Genomic DNA, 16,254 nt, shown 5'->3' with positions numbered 1-16,254 from the left:
ACGCAGGCAAGGGCTGTAGCCTACCACCCAGGATGTACCCATCTCCACGTCTATCTCTCTCTTTCTCTCTGTCTTTCTCTTTCTCTCTCTCTCTCTCTGTCTGAAACCCTCCATTGCCATCCTTTGAAGTTTTGACAGGCATCGCAGCCAAAATATTATGCTTTAGTCAAACAGAAATTTCATCAGTAAAACAGTGTCTTACTCTCTCTGTAGACATTGAGGATTAGACTGTCTCGGAACAGAGTACGCTCACACACAGCCCGACAGCTGGCCAAGTTTTAACAATGTGCACCGCAAAAGTTTTTGAAAAACACCAAATGTTTGTTGAAGGGTCAACAAGGGGACACGCAAACAAACAGAAAATAAAACTACAAGCCAATCCAAGGACGCAGTAACCAAGTGGTGACAAAGATGCAACACAAGAAATGAAAACTTTGAGATGTCAAACATTCGGACATTTAGGAAGATGTCCAGAAATGTCTTACCCACCTTTCTTTCCATGCATCCACATTCTCAAAATCCAACCTAACTAAGCATGGGAAAAAACTTTATTTTTAAACAAAACAGTATACAGCACCAATATACAGTAATGAATCAGTATCCCCTGATCGACATTAGATGGCCACCCACCATTTCTAGTTTCATAGAAGGTTGCTAGTTCGATTCCCTGTCGAAGCATCCTTGAGCAAGACACTGAACCCCTAATTGCCCCTGATGTGCAGTGTGCCATCAGTGTAAATGAAAAATGTGTATACATCCTTGCAGTGGCGGACCTAGTCATTTGGGGGCCTAAGGCGAACATAGCCAGGGGCCCTCTTCATCCGTCCTTTTAATGCAAAAAAAAAAGGGCCACCTCAAAGCTGGGGCGGACTGGGGGGAAAAAGTGGCCCGGGAGTTGTCTGTCAGAGCGACCCACTTAATATACGGTGCGTTGCCCGCTCAATGTATGCAAAATACCCAAACACTTAACATAATTTTGGATGATTACAAAGAAATAACATTATATATGTTTTTTAATAACATTTGGATCCACAAATTTGCCTGGATGGACACATGGAATAAAATGATACTGGCTATTGTAACACTCCAAGGTAGGTATAGTTTGCTAGATGAATATGCTTAACTCTGGGCTAGTATCAGATGGTTAGGCCTATATGTATAACTACAGAGCCTTTAGGAATAAATGTCAGTAGAGAAAGAGTACACAATTTTTTTGATAATGATTAGGGCGACCTACATTAAGCAATATCAATTTTTTTGTAGGCTGATTAACTCATACAGCAATACCTTTTTGTATAGTAGATGGCAGCACACAATCAAAATATTTCCCCTCTACCGACATAGCTACAGTAGCTAGTTATATGGAAGAAAGTTGCATTCAGGAGCCTTCATAAGCAAACATGATTTGGCTCCACATTGAATTATCCCACTTTTTCATTATCCACATCATGTCTCAAATGTTGTATGATGCAACATAGCTTTACAGGACACATAAAATATGTCCAGTAACAACGTAAAGAAGGGGGCAACATATAAGTCAAAACCAATTATATTTATTGACTGATCTCGAAAGTATTGGCTTACAAAAGCTAAATAAGTCTTCACAAAGAAAATAACTCAGTGTTAGGGCAAAAAGCGAACATTCACACTGTACAACCTATGAAAAGTGACAGTGGTAGCCTACAAATAAAGAAATACAGACCGCGTTAGCCACTTCACAGCGTGCTAGCCATGATTATCTTTCGTTCCAATTCTTGGATGTAGGATTCCACCCTTTGTAGAAACCTGTTGAATCGATACATTTGGTGTAGGAAGTCGTAATTGTTTTGTTGTCAATTTATCTTAATTAGTACGCCGACAGAGAAAAAAAAATCTCCTTTTCCTGAAAGCAGTTCGTCGCCACAATCGCCCTTAAGGTCCGCCGCCACTGGTTTGAACTTTATTGTAGAAATGAACAGAACAGAACATACGATGGGGTGTAAACATCAGTGGTAATGGTAGTGTTGCATGCTGGGTGTGTGATTATGTGTGTGTGTGTAGGGGTGTTAAAGGTGTCTACGAGCGAGACACACAAGTATTAGGCTAGAGTGATTGACATTTAATAACAAATAAACATAGTAAGACTGACGGAGGAGATTAGAAAATAGTAAGAAAATAGTAACCATGAGTGTGAATACAGGTCACTAGGAGTAGCATAAATAGCAGACAGTGATTCCTATTGGTTATCATTAGAGGTATGTAATGTATTCGGTGAAGCAAGGAAAACTGTCGCAACCGACGACATCTGCGGGAGGGCCGGTTGGTTATAGACTTGGGTCATCCCATCGGCCCATCGGTGCCTGGGTGGGCAATTTATCGTGGGCCTTCTGCTGGGTGGGGGCCTGAGGCAGCTGCCTAGTTCACCTCTATGGTAAGTCCGCCACTGCATCCTTGTAAATCGCTTTGGATAAAAGCGTCTGCTTAATGACTAAACGTAAACGTAACGTAAACATTCATGGAATCTGCCACTGTCATAAATCAGCACTCTTACCAGGAATGGCACTGGCAGTGTTGGTATATCTATCAACCAGCTGCTATTAGATCAATACATGCTAATAAAATAAATATATGAGGAGCTTACTCAGGATCTGAATGAGGATTGTTTCTTAGCTCTTGGATAAAATGAAACTGCCACAAAAGCTTACTACTCAGATTCATGCACTTTTTCATTCCCTTTAAAAGACATATACTTTACAGTAAATTGAAAAAAGTAATTTACACATCTATTTTTAATAGAAATAATTTACTTTTTCATGGCACTGTGATGTCAACCACAGGATAATATATAACCACTGCTGGCATGAAATGGGGAACACTCTTTCATTCGTGTGATACCAGCCATACATCACAGTTATACGCAAGACATTGGTCATGTAGTGAAAAAACCTTTGAATTTACACTAGTTCTTCCGCACATTCATACTTATGATATCCTCCTCCTGTCCACCCACCAAGGCCACTCTAACCCTTTATGTTACAGTAGTGCCACTCTAACTCTTTATGTTACAATAGCGCATTGGCCATGTTGTATTTCAGTTTTCATTTATTCCTTAGACAGACACTAAAGTGCCAGGTGATTAATTACAGTACAGGCAAGGTACATATTATTAGTACTTGATCCTAGGATAGGGGATAGGCTTGAAATCCAAGACCTTGCTGTCGTAAGCTCTCTTTACCCATTGAGCTGTGCAGGACCATTTGTTTTTCTTGCTGTGGGTTGCATAGCCTGCGGTTAGGCTATCCATCACTGCCTCCCTTGGATGCCTTACTTCTCAAACCTTTGGCATTCATGCAGCTAATCTCAGACAATAGGCATACCACTGCATGTGCTAATTAGTAAATTCAGAATGATCTCAAACAACTTGGACTTTCTCAACCTGAACTGACCATCAAAGCAGAAGGCCTCCCATCCTTGCCTAGAATCTGTCTCATGGTCATTGGTCCATGTCTCATGGTCTGTGCTGACTATCCCTGCCCAGTATGTATACCATAGCCCCCACCCCGTCTTTCCAGTCTCTGCCTACCTCATGCCTCCAGCGCTCTCTCACCTCCCTGACTTTGTGTCTCCTTCACCTCAGGCTGTCACTATCAAAGCAGGCTGAGGTGTGCTTAAATAAATTATGTTGTTTGTCCACCATCAGTCTCAAGGAGCAAATGAGCACAGTACTCTCCCTCTCTCTCTTGCTGACTAATACATCAACGGCAGGCCAGGTGTGTCCTCTTAGCCCACCTCACTGAAGGTCTTGGCCAGGTGATGTCTCTCTCTCTCTGTCTCTCTGGACTGCCCTGGCCTGAGCAGGAGTCTGTAACGAGGGCTGCATCAGGATGTGTGCTCTGACGAGTTGCATTTTTGAATCAGATATTTTATGTTGTGGATGCTCACACTGACGTCCTGCTCTGCAACTGAGCCCATTGAGGTTGTGACAGTAAAAAGTTCCTATTCTGTGTTTTTTTATTGTTGTCACTCTGATCATGATAACTTGGTGTTACTGGTCAAGAAAACAAAAAAAGGACGTGGCTGGAAAAATAATCTAGCATGAAAACTGAATTTCTAAACAGTTGCAAGAGGCTTCACAGATTACTTCCACTAGCCCTCTAATTTACTCCATCGGCATGTTAAACACTAAAAGCCCTTGTAACAAATAATGCATATTAAATCCTTTTTATTTTTATTACCTTTATCATGATTATTTGGTGTTACTAATGGGCAAAAACAAAGAAGGAGAAAAACAGGAACATGCGTTGTGGATGGTGATAACATCTTGCATGAGAAAGAATAAAGGGCCAGAGGCTTCAGTTTTATATCAGATGATAAATGTCCCAGTTCCTTAACCCACAGACAGAAATATGCTGGAGCTTGTAAATGTGCCTTTTATTCCAGCTCCATCACTTGATGTCACCTGACGCTGGTAACACTGCAAACCCTCAGAGATCGCATCAGAGAATAGTTTTTCATTCCCACCAACACACTCACACACACATACACACACACACACACACACACACACACACACACACACACACACACACACACACACACACACACACACACACACACACACGCACACACACACACAAACAAACAAACACACGCGCACAGGCAACATCAGAGAATGGCAAATACGGATCTCTTTCTCTCTCTCTCTAGGAATTCAAATGAGGCCTCCTTTTTCATCTTTATTTTATGAAAGAATGTAACACAGTCTGATAAGCTGTGAGGACGACGGAATCAGTTGATGCCATGTAATAGCTGCCGAACCCCCTAAAAATGTATGACTTATGTAAAGGAGCCAAAGAGGGAGGAGGGACAGGTCTCGTTGGGCAGTTTATGAAACACACACCAGAAATCAGTGTCAAGACACACACTATGCCAACCTCCTAATTAAACCTTCAAAGGATTACTGTCAAAAAGAATTTGGCAAAGATGAAGACAACAAGGAGATGATGGATGGATGGATTTGACTCCCACAGAGAGGAATGTTTAAGGCTACTGAGCAAAAACAAACCAACAAACCAACCCACCAATACAAATTCACTCTGGGCATAATAAAAAAGATGAAAGGGCGTGTGAGTGTATGCATGTGCGTCTTTTTGTGTGTGTGTGTGTCAGTGTTCAGAAAGACAGAGTGTCAAGACAAAGAAAAAAGAAGAAAATAACAGAGGAGACCATGAAGGGGAACCGTTAGGAGAGTCTTAGTGATGTTATTGCCAGTCGATATGCTAATGTCAGTGTCTGAGTCACCCCAGGATGTGACCACCTCCACTGGAACACAATAAGCACACAGAGTGGACTGTCAAGGCTCAGTCAGCACCTCTGGGTCCACTTTGTGGACCTGGTTGCACTTGTGCGCTCTTGACAGATAAGTTGCAGAATGTACATATATGTTTGTTTATAGGTCAATTCTTAGATCTGGGACCTTAAACATGGTAGATGGACACCAGACACCAGTAGTAACATATCACCATCCCCTCAAGGCTGCTTTTTCCATCCAAATAAGGTCACTGCTAAGCACTAACCCTAAAACATCCCAAACTTATCCCTATGAATAAACTTACATTTTTTTAACCAGGTCCATTTATGTGATTTATCACACATCATCTTCTTTTCTTTATCACTTTTCAAGACACACACAGAAACCTCTTCTTACTTTTCTTGCTTCTGCTTGTTACAATGTACAATCATCTGCTACTTGTGCCTCTGAATCACTAGCAGTGAGTTTGAAACGTGTCATTTCCTAGGATCACACTAATGATTATGATTAAGATTGTTATGATGATGATGGGGATGATGGTGATGATGTTCCATGTGCGTCAGCGCTCCAGCTCACCCCTTGATCTCTGTGTGTGTCCAATGATGTGCATCGGCAGCCTCTTCAGCTCGCTGCTGCTCGCGTGTGTCCGACCTCATTGCCCAGCGCAGCCACTCAACCTTGGCGCCTCAGCCCAGCCCAGCCCAGCCCAGCCCAGTTGAGTTGCCTGCAGCTCATCACAAGCAGTGTGGAGGCGGCGGCAGCAACAGCAGCAGCAGCATCAGTGTCCACAAGAGCAGGGGAGGGAGGCTGGAGACCCCAGATGCCGTGATCACCAGCCAGGGAGCTGTGTGACCGCACATTAATAGGGATACTTTTGTGTGTGTGATCCTGAGAGTGGGTGTGTGTGTCTGTGTTTGTGTCTGTGTGTGTCTGTGTGTGTCTATGTGTGTTCCTAAGTGTGTGTCAGTGTATGTGTGAGTGAGCGTGTGTCTGTGTGTAAACGTACGTGCGTCACCGAGTGTTGATATGTGTGTGCATTCGTGTACATGTGCACACAGAGTCCAATGTACCTCCTTATGTGCGGAGCGTGAGCACGAAGCGCTGCCAGGCTCTCCTCCAACCCCAGGCAACGCTGAGGTGAGAGCAGGGTCGAGTGTTTTCAGCAGTCGTGGCCAACATGCACTCCGCTGCCGAGCCTCGGCGTGCCACGCGTCTCTGAACTCCAAACATAACAGAACACAAAACACAGGGCAATCCGCGTGGGAGGTGAAGTGGGTGATTGCAGCACTCCAGCGCCCTCCCCCCTATTGTCAAAAATAACACACTGTTCTCTTCTCCTCTTCTCCTCTATTCTCTCCATCACTCACTCCGCTCGCTTGTACTCTTCGCCCACATACTGTAATACTGTTTGTGGCACCGTTTAAATCACTGTGTTGGCGCTCATCAGCGTTCAGGAAAACCACTGATTACTTATCAAAGCAAACAGGCGTCACGTGGACAGCTAGCTGCAGCGGGAGATGACATCAAGCCATTGGAGGGGCCTTCTGGCTTTATAACACTATACCATAGCTTCTGAACCCAGGCAGTGTGCGATCTTGTAGCGTACACAACCTAATTACAGTGCATGAAATGCCCTGTATTGTTATTCCTAGGCTTCTTCTTCTTCTTCTTATTCTTGTTACCTTTTTCTGCGATTAATTCAGCCCGAACCGCTTAACGTAGAAACTTCATTCAAACTTTGTCGCGTAGGTCTTGTAAACGACACTTATGCTATGTATTTTTCACTTTTCTAAACTTTATACTTTTTAAGATATTAAAGAAAAACGAATATAAATTTCTCCCATTGACTTACATTGGGCCATTATGACATCATAATAGGGTCTTTAAACTGGCTTGCACCTGTCTTTACTGACACCTGTGCCAAATCCAAAGAACGTCTTCTCTCTCTGTCCCTCTCAAGTAAACTGTAACTAGGAACATTAAGACACCATCCATTCTCTATTTTTTTTCTCTACAACTCTCCATCTTTCTCTCTCAGTCAACTTTCTCTCACACTCAATCTCTCTTCTTCACTCCATTTTTATCTCCTTTTTTCAATATTTTCACTCTCTCTTTATCTCTTCATCCAGAGCCACTCTTGTTCACTCTTCTTTCCTTCTTCCACTCTTCTTTCCTTTCTTATTTTCTTCTTCCATTTTTCTTTCCTTCTTCCACTCTTCTTGCCTTTCTTTTTTCCTTCATCCACTTTTCTTTCCTTCTTCCACTTTTCTTTCCTTTCTTCACTCTTCTTTCCTTCTTACACTCTTCTTTCCTTTCTTCTTTCCTTCTTTCACTCTTCTTTCTTTTCTTATTTCCTTCTTCCACTCTTCTTTCCTTCCTTCACTCTTCTTTCCTTTCTTCTTTCATTATTTCACTCTTCTTTCTTTTCTTCTTTCCTTCTTCCACTCTTCTTTCCTTTCTTCACTCTTCTTTCTTTTCTTCTTTCCTTCTTTCACTCTTCTTTCCTTTCTTCTTTCCTTCTTCCACTCTTCTCTCCTTTCTTCACTCTTCTTTCCTTTTGTCTTTCCTTCTTCCACTCTTCTTTCCTTTCTTCTTTCCTTCTTTCACTCTTCTTTCTTTTCTTCTTCCTTTCTTTCATTTCATGCACTGGTATTTCCTTCAGGAAATGCATTTTCTAGTTTATATCCATTATCACCAGGTCATGAGATTTATTCAAAATGTGCACGTCAACAGTGTGCATTTGTTCAAGATTGGATAACTGTGTGTCAACAGAATGCCTTCAAGATTCGGACAACCCTCATTTGTAAAAAATGAACATGTGTGAAAGTCACTATAAGATACAACACACTCATTTGTTTGAATTAGGTCCTTATTAATTCACTTAACGTTTTTTTTTTTTTTTTTAACAGGGGCAAGTTCAACAGGCAGGATCATCACCCAAGGCAGCAGAGCAACATCAATCTCTTCTCACGTTTATCTTCACCAAGTGCTGGTGTGTGCATTGGGCTCTCTGAGGGCTCTGGAGGTGGAGGTTGGAGACGGAGCCGGGAGGGATTGATGGTGATGAATGGGATTGGAGGGTAATTAATGTGGGCCGCAGCGGATGTGCTGCGGAGGCCCCTTTAAGTGAAACGCTAACCCACGAGGGAAGCATTAAGAGGATTTTAATTAGCTACTCTTGTCTGATGCGACTAATGAAGGGGGTTGGGGCTCAGTTAAAGTATGGGAAATACTCTCTCTATTAGTCTATAGAGATCTCTCCCTATCTCTCTCACTCTCTCCCTCTTCCTCTCTCTTTTTCTCTCTCCATTACAATGCATAGGCCTACGTGTGTATGCTCAAGTGACCCTCAGCACTGTATTTGTGTGTGTGTGTGTGTCTGTGCCTGTATGCGTATGTGCATGTGTGTGCACATGTGAAATCACATGACTAAGTTACAGTTAGATAAGTTAAGTTATAGATTAGAGTTACAGTTAGATAAGTTAAGATATAGATACGTTTGTATGTGTGTCAATAGAGACCAACATAAGAAGAAGAAATGACGAATTCTTTATGCAAGACAAAGGGGAAAGGGGGAAACTCAAAACAGATCATGAGAGACCAATTAAATGAGTATCAGCATACCTGAATGCACCACACTTCATCTGCATTGACAGGCTACATAACTGCCACTGTCCTGCAATTCCAGTTATCTAACAGTGTGTGTGTGTGTGTGTGTGTGTGTGTGTGTGTGTGTCCATGTGAGTGTGTCCATGTAAGTTTCTGTCAGTGTAAACAGGCCAGTCTGGTTAATCCTCGTTCCCAAGGGTGAAAAAAAGACGTTTTTGGAGCCAGGCACTAGAAACCACCCTGCCAATACATTCAATAGAGCCCCAGCCTTTTCCATTGCGTATCGATGCGTCCATTAGACCCCCAAAGACCTGCAGAGGGCGGAATCCACTCAGGGATCCTTTCCCTGACAACCCCCCCCCCCCCCCCCCCCCCCCCCTCCGTCGCCCCACTAGCCCATGCCTGCACTCCACATCCCTGTCCTGTCACTAACGTATCTACAGCCACCAGGGGGACTATCCTCCCTCGAGGGCCGTACACGCACCATAAATCCCATTAAAACATGGCATTGGGCCCTGCATGCTGATATAGTGTGTATTGATCAGTAATGACAGTGGTGGAGAGAGTGATCACACTGACACCATGCTCCCATCCTGCAAGCCGTCACAGTCTGCTAATTCAAGAGTGACCGTTGTGTAAGATTTACGTCCCTCGGCTTGTAAAACATGCGTGTGTGCAAAACTAGCCCGTAAAGGCGGTTTTGATGACCACTCATTCGAGAGAATGCCTGTCTCTTGTGTGACATTTGGCAAATTAGGTTTTCTGGCATGAGGAGCAGTGGTCAGACCAAGTTAACCGCAACTCTTGCAACATGAAGGCAAAAACCAATAGAGTGCGCATGGATTTGCTCAGACAAATCCGCTACGTGCTCCTGTTGTTCAATGAGCTGCTCTGACGTATGTATTCTGATACTGGAGATTCGCTTCACTGTACATCGGACTGCGTAGGATTTGAAATTCCTGTCTATATTTGTTCTCCTCTTCTTTGACAAAAGCAACCCACAACACTCACAAGGCGAATAAGAGCACAGGGCCATGTGAAAAAGATGAAAAGACCAGAAAAAAATCAATCCTGCTCCAAAACAGGATTTGTTTCCCTCTATCTAACAGGGTCACATTGCCACTCGGTGGGGGCAGTGGCATATCCCAAGCAGTCCCTCACGCCCCTCTCTCCTCTCTCGTGGCCTCTTTCAAGCCTTTCTTACTTATTTTCGTGACACCATTAAAGCACATTAAAGAAGGGGCCATTGTGGAGCCATGTGCCACTGCCGGCCAGATGATTCACATGATTCCTGCTGACTGGGTTGGGCATTAGAGCACCAGAGCCATACAGAAGGGAAAAAAATACAGAAAAACTGATCTAGTTCTTCCATGTGACAGAAGCCAAGTGTTCTGGAAACAAGGCCATCCTTCTCACCCCAACCCCCCCTTCACAACAAAACAACATGCCTGACATACATAAGGAGAGGAATGAAAAAATAAGTTATATATATATATATATATATATATATATAGAGAGAGAGAGAGAGAGAGAGAGAGAAACAGAGAGAGAGGCAAAAATTACTGGAAGGACTGAATGACTGAAATAGTATCTGTCCAGGAGATCTGAGTTTCACGTATACAGAGAGCATGTTGTTGTCTGTTCTGTCAGTAAATCTCAGTTCAGTTTGGAGGAAATCCTTCAGGCTTACAGTTTGGAAGGGCAGTGCACACCGTGATGGTTTAAAAGGAAAGCACAAGTTAAAGCTTACTCATAGAACATAAACATAAAGCTCATGAAGTGGAATGAACTGCAGCTGTATTCTCAGTGAAACAGCTGATCCCATGTAAAAGTATCCTGTACACGAGATCCTATCAGTGTGCGTAGGCATACAACCGTTTGAGGAGATCGTATCCTGACGGATTTCTTCTCTAAGTCTTTAATTATGTCTTCACTATGTAAGACTGGTCAAAGTCAAGGTCATGTTTATTGCCATTCGTCTCATTACAACAGTATAGAATTGAACAACATAAAAGGCCGGCGGTAAAACGCTACAGCAGTTAACACACACACACACACACACACACACACACACACACACACACACACACACACACATCTGTCAAAAAAAGTTCTGTGGCCTCTCTCAGACTAGTCGTGACTTACAGATCCCTCTGTGGTCAGTTGGTCTTAAAAAATGTCCAAATGTCACCCTCACATCGATGTGTCATCTGGGACAGATCTAAAACTGAGAGGGTCCTAGAGCGAGAGGACATCGGGAGTGACATCAGTATAATATCCTATCAACAGAACCAGTCTTCCATATACATACACACGCACACGCACAGCTAACACACACACGCGCACACACACACGCGCACACACACGCGCACACACACACACACACACACACACACACACACACACACACACACACACACACACACACACACACACACACACACACACACACACACACACACACACACACACACACACACACACACACACACACACACACACACACACACACACACACACACACACACACACACACACACACACACACACACACACACACACACACACACACACACACACACACACACGCCTGTGTTTTAGCCCAGAGGCTTCTAGCAGTCCCTTTAAAAAATGAGGCATGCAGGGTTTTTAAGTGATACGCCACAACGTTCGCTAGAGGACGTTACCAGAACATTTTTGACGTTCGTAGCGAGTCTACGTTTGGGCCTTCTGTGACGTTCGCATGAGTCTTAAATCGGACTTTTAGGGAACATTATAATTTGGTCTCTCAGCACACGTCCCCAGGACGTCCTTTAAAAACGTCCCCGTAACCTTTACCTGCAGGTCCTCTGCGTGACGTTCGCATGAGCCTTAAATCAGACTTTTAGGGAACCTTATAATTTGGTATGTCAGCACACGTCCCCAGGACGTCCTTTAAAACGTACCCGTAACCTTTACCTGCAGGTCCTCTGCGTGACGTTCGCATGAGCCTTAAAACGGACTATTAGGGAACCTTATAATTTGGTCTGTTAGCACACGTCCCCAGGACGACCTTTAAAAACGTCCCCATAACCTTTACCTGCAGGTCCTCTGCGTGACGTTCGCATGAGCCTTAAAACGGACTTTTAGGGAACGTTCTTATTTGGTCTCTCAGCATACGTCCCCAGGACGTCCTTCAAAAACGTCCCCATCCTTAACCTGTGGTCCACTGCGGGACGTTCACATGAGCCTTAAAACGGACTTTTAGGGAACGTTCTTATTTGGTCTCTCAGCATACGTCCGGAGGACGTCCTTCAAAAACGTCCCTGTTACCTTTACCTGTGGTCCACTGCTGGACATTCGCATGAGCCTTAAAACGGACTTTTAGGGAACGTTCTTATTTGGTCTCTCAGCATACGTCCCCAGGACGTCCTTTAAAAACGTTCCGAAACCTTTACCTGTGGTCCTCTGCGGAACATTCGCATTTGGTCCTTCCAAAACGTCCCCTTGACGTCCTCTGATGGTCCTCTCTGAACCAGAGGTTCCGCTAGAGAAAAAAGTTTTTCATTTGCCCGACATTTTAATGATAAGCCGGCCAAATATCTAGCCTATTTCTGCTTCTAAATTAGCCTATTGAAGAAAACTGACGGCCTGCGTAGCTTAAATAAAACATAATCAGGTAGTTTAGAATGCAACATGTTTATTTTCCTAAGTTTACAATGGGAAACAAAAACATTAATGTCTGATCTGATTAATGTCGCGTCAATAAGTGGCCTTTAATCGCAACCTGCTGTGGCGTTAAAATGAGCGCCGCAACATGGTCATTGCTCTGTTCAATGAGAGCAGAGATTCTTAAATTATTCGACCTTCTGGTGAATCCTTTGCATCGCCTTTTCGCAGTGCTAACAGAACATTTTACTGTGACTATCAATTACCTCACACCTTAGCCAAGAGAACTTGTCACTCCATAACGACATAAACGCCCGACATTTCGGCTTTTTCTCTGGTGATGCTGTTCGAACATCTAGGGCTTCAGGTATTCAGTGTTTGGAAAGTTCACTTTCTACATGAACTCGCTCAGTTCATTGTTCATAATTCAAAATTTTGAACCAAGTTCACAGCTCCAATTTTCAATATGCTGCGAGTGCGAGCTATAATTTTTTCAAATCTCTGTCTGCAATAGCCTACCGCTCTCGGGTCCTACGCAACTTCGGCGCGCTCACGCAGGGGCATAGACAGTATAATAAAATGAAACGTGTTCAGATGCAACACTGCAGGTATTACAGGTTCATCCTCGTCAAACGGTTTACCCTCAGTTGTGTTTGGCCTCTGAAAAAAAGCTTTTAAGGCTAGTCTGCTTGGCCATGTTGGATCCTTCTCACTCAGTTCGCTCCTCGTTTGAAACCGAGGGTTTGCGCTTTATTTAAAATGCAGCATATGCGTGTTGTTAAATAACTTTCTAACGGCAGATTAGCCTGTTCCTTTAAAACATAATAAGGGCAGTGCATGTTTGCTTTATAGGCCTAAATATTAGGATTGTTATCAAATACAGATTGTGTTTGCGAGACGGGATTTTTAAGAAATTCCAATCAGACTATTTGACCGGTGAGCTCTATGTTCTGTTGCAGCATCTTTGTAGGCCTGTGGAAAGCTCAATGTTAAAGCTAGACACTTGATAGACCTTCCTATGTATGCATTGTATTGGAATCATGCAGACATTACATTTATAGCACAGATCAGTAGAGAAGCATTCATATTTATTTTATTTCATCATTCTTAGTTTGGCTAGTTATTCTGCCTCCCTGCCCGCACGTCCGTGACGTGCCATGGATGTTAATTAAAAAAGGAATCATTACGGAAAACCCTCAATGCGTAGTGACTGAGATCGCTACAATATGCTTTTCCTCAAACCCTCGGAAAAAATGACTAAGTTTGTTGGCTGTCTCACACTGTGATAAACGTGTTAAAGTGACAAAATAGTAATCAGACAGTGTTAGTACAGTAGGTAGCAAAGTGGTTTAGTAATAGGAAGATTAACGGTTCAATTCCCATGCCTCGCAATCAAGTTTGTAAGCGCGTGTGTGTGTGTGTGTCTATGTATATCATATGAAATGTGTAATATAAATGAACTTGAACTTGTGTGTGTGTGCGCCCTGTAAGCAAAATGACGGCTCCGCGATCTATTATTTTTTTATTTTCTTCATTTAGCTCAGCAAATACGGTCGTGCCTGCTACGTCCGCGGTGCGTCCTTGAATAACGTCCCCAGGACGTCTAAAACACGTTTCCCAATTGTCACCGCAACATCCTCGGGAGGTGCTTGCAACGTCCTTTACAACGTCCCCAGGACCTATAGAAAACATTTCCCAGTTGTCACCGCAACGTCCTCGGGACGGTCTTGGAACGTTGTGCAAAACGTCCTTGAGTTGTCAAGGGAACCATACACATTTACGTTTTTAGAACGTTCAGAGAGACCATTACAGGACGTCGAGGGGACGTAATTTTGCTTACAGGGTTTACAGCTCAACTTCACCTACTGTATACATTATTATTATTATTACCTATATCTATATATTGCCAAACATACATCAGTAAACAATCAGACAGCTTTAATCAGTACCTGTTGTGGTGATGGTGTTTGTAGTAGGTTTGTTGGATATTAACTAGCTAGACTGTTAGTTTCACAGACAAAGCTTCACAGAGCCTCTTTAAGTTTAGGCTGGTTTTGGGGCCATGCAACCACCTAACCACAAGAACATTCTCTATTTTACCCACCTGTCACCCTGCAGCGGTCTTCGCTTTGTATAAATCTACAACTGAAGATTGAATTTCTAAGAAAAAGGCCAGCATATATCATGAAAAAGTATTATTGACTAAGCATCTAAGCAACAACCCATTCAAAAACAAAGACTATTCAAAAAGACTTCACCAGGCCTACCCAGCTGCTTCAACTTCTATACTTCTATACTTATACTCTAGGTACCCAATAAACTTACATTTTCGTAGATTTTTGCAGGTTGGACACTGTCTATTGAACCATTTCAGGAAATAGATGGAAAAAGAAAAACAAAAGGAAGGAAGAAATATATGGCTGTTTTCCCAAATCATTTGTGTGTTGATGTGCCTTTATATTCTGATACTGGGGAGGACAATAACAAATGGTAGCCCACAAGCTAATGCTGTTATTAATAAGTGCCTTAGGAGGTATGACTCTGTAAGGACCCTTTGGTGTAATTAAATCCTCTTCTAAAGTAATTGCCTTTCCTGGCCATACACACGTGCTGTGTCTTCAAAGTGGATCGCTTCTTAAATCACTTTTTTGAATCTAATGTCTGCCATGGAGGAATGTTTGAAATCCAAAGCTGGAATGTGATGCTTTTGTGATTAAAAGCACCTCAAGCTCACATGACTGCATGGCTCCCCTTCTCTTCCACACTTGGATGTGGGCCAAGAGCCAGCAAATCCACCATCCCCCAACATCCCGCAGGGGGCAAGGGGTCAGCGGTTCAGGAGTTCACTCCTCAGGCGCAGACCGTGTCTTAAATCATAATAACCCAGTGGTTCGTGAGATATAACCGCATCATGACAGCAAGAATGTAGATGAGTAGAAAAAGAAGTAGAAGGAGGGAGAGAGAGAGAGAGGGAGGGATTATGAAACCCACTGCTGATAGGTAGGGCTCTCAGGCAGCAGACGACACTATCGCTATGCTTGGGGCAAGAAATAACCGCACACACCCTCCCACACATACATACACACAAACACACACACACACACACACACACACCAGTGACGTGCAGTCAGGGTAGGCAACACACACCCACCCACACACACACACACACACACACACACACATCCATCTCTGTAAAAGGTGTACCTGAGGAGAGTCTAAAAAGCAAAAAAGTGTAATGAGATAGTAGTTGTTGTTGCATAGTGTCCCCACTGTCTTCACCTCTTTTGTGTGTGTGTGTGTGTGTGTGTGTGTGTGTGTGTGTGTGTGTGCGTGTGTGTATGTGTGTGTGTGTGTGTGTGTTTGTGTGTGCAAGGCAGGGAGTGAAAGTATGAGAGAGATTGGGTACTCTAAGATTAGTTTTGCAAGCGGGCAGTGCAGCCTCTCCAGTCCTCTGCAGTTCTCAGATGAATGTGTTAGAGTTAAAATAACTTCTGCTGTGTGAAAAATGGATCTTTATCCCACTCATGGAGGGAGAAGAAAGCAGGCTTTGTGTGGGATGGCTCAGGCTGTATCCGTAAGATGAGGAGACACACACACACCCACACACACACACGCACACACATATACTCAAACACACACACAGACATACCAACTCACACACACATACACATAAACACGCACACCTACAGCACAAAAAAGAATAGGCC

Source organism: Sprattus sprattus (assembly GCF_963457725.1).
Source record: "Sprattus sprattus genome assembly, chromosome: 15".
In the NCBI taxonomy this organism is placed as follows: domain Eukaryota; kingdom Metazoa; phylum Chordata; class Actinopteri; order Clupeiformes; family Clupeidae; genus Sprattus; species Sprattus sprattus.
The sequence above is the reverse complement of the archived record's forward strand: the minus strand, read 5'-3'. Positions refer to the sequence as shown.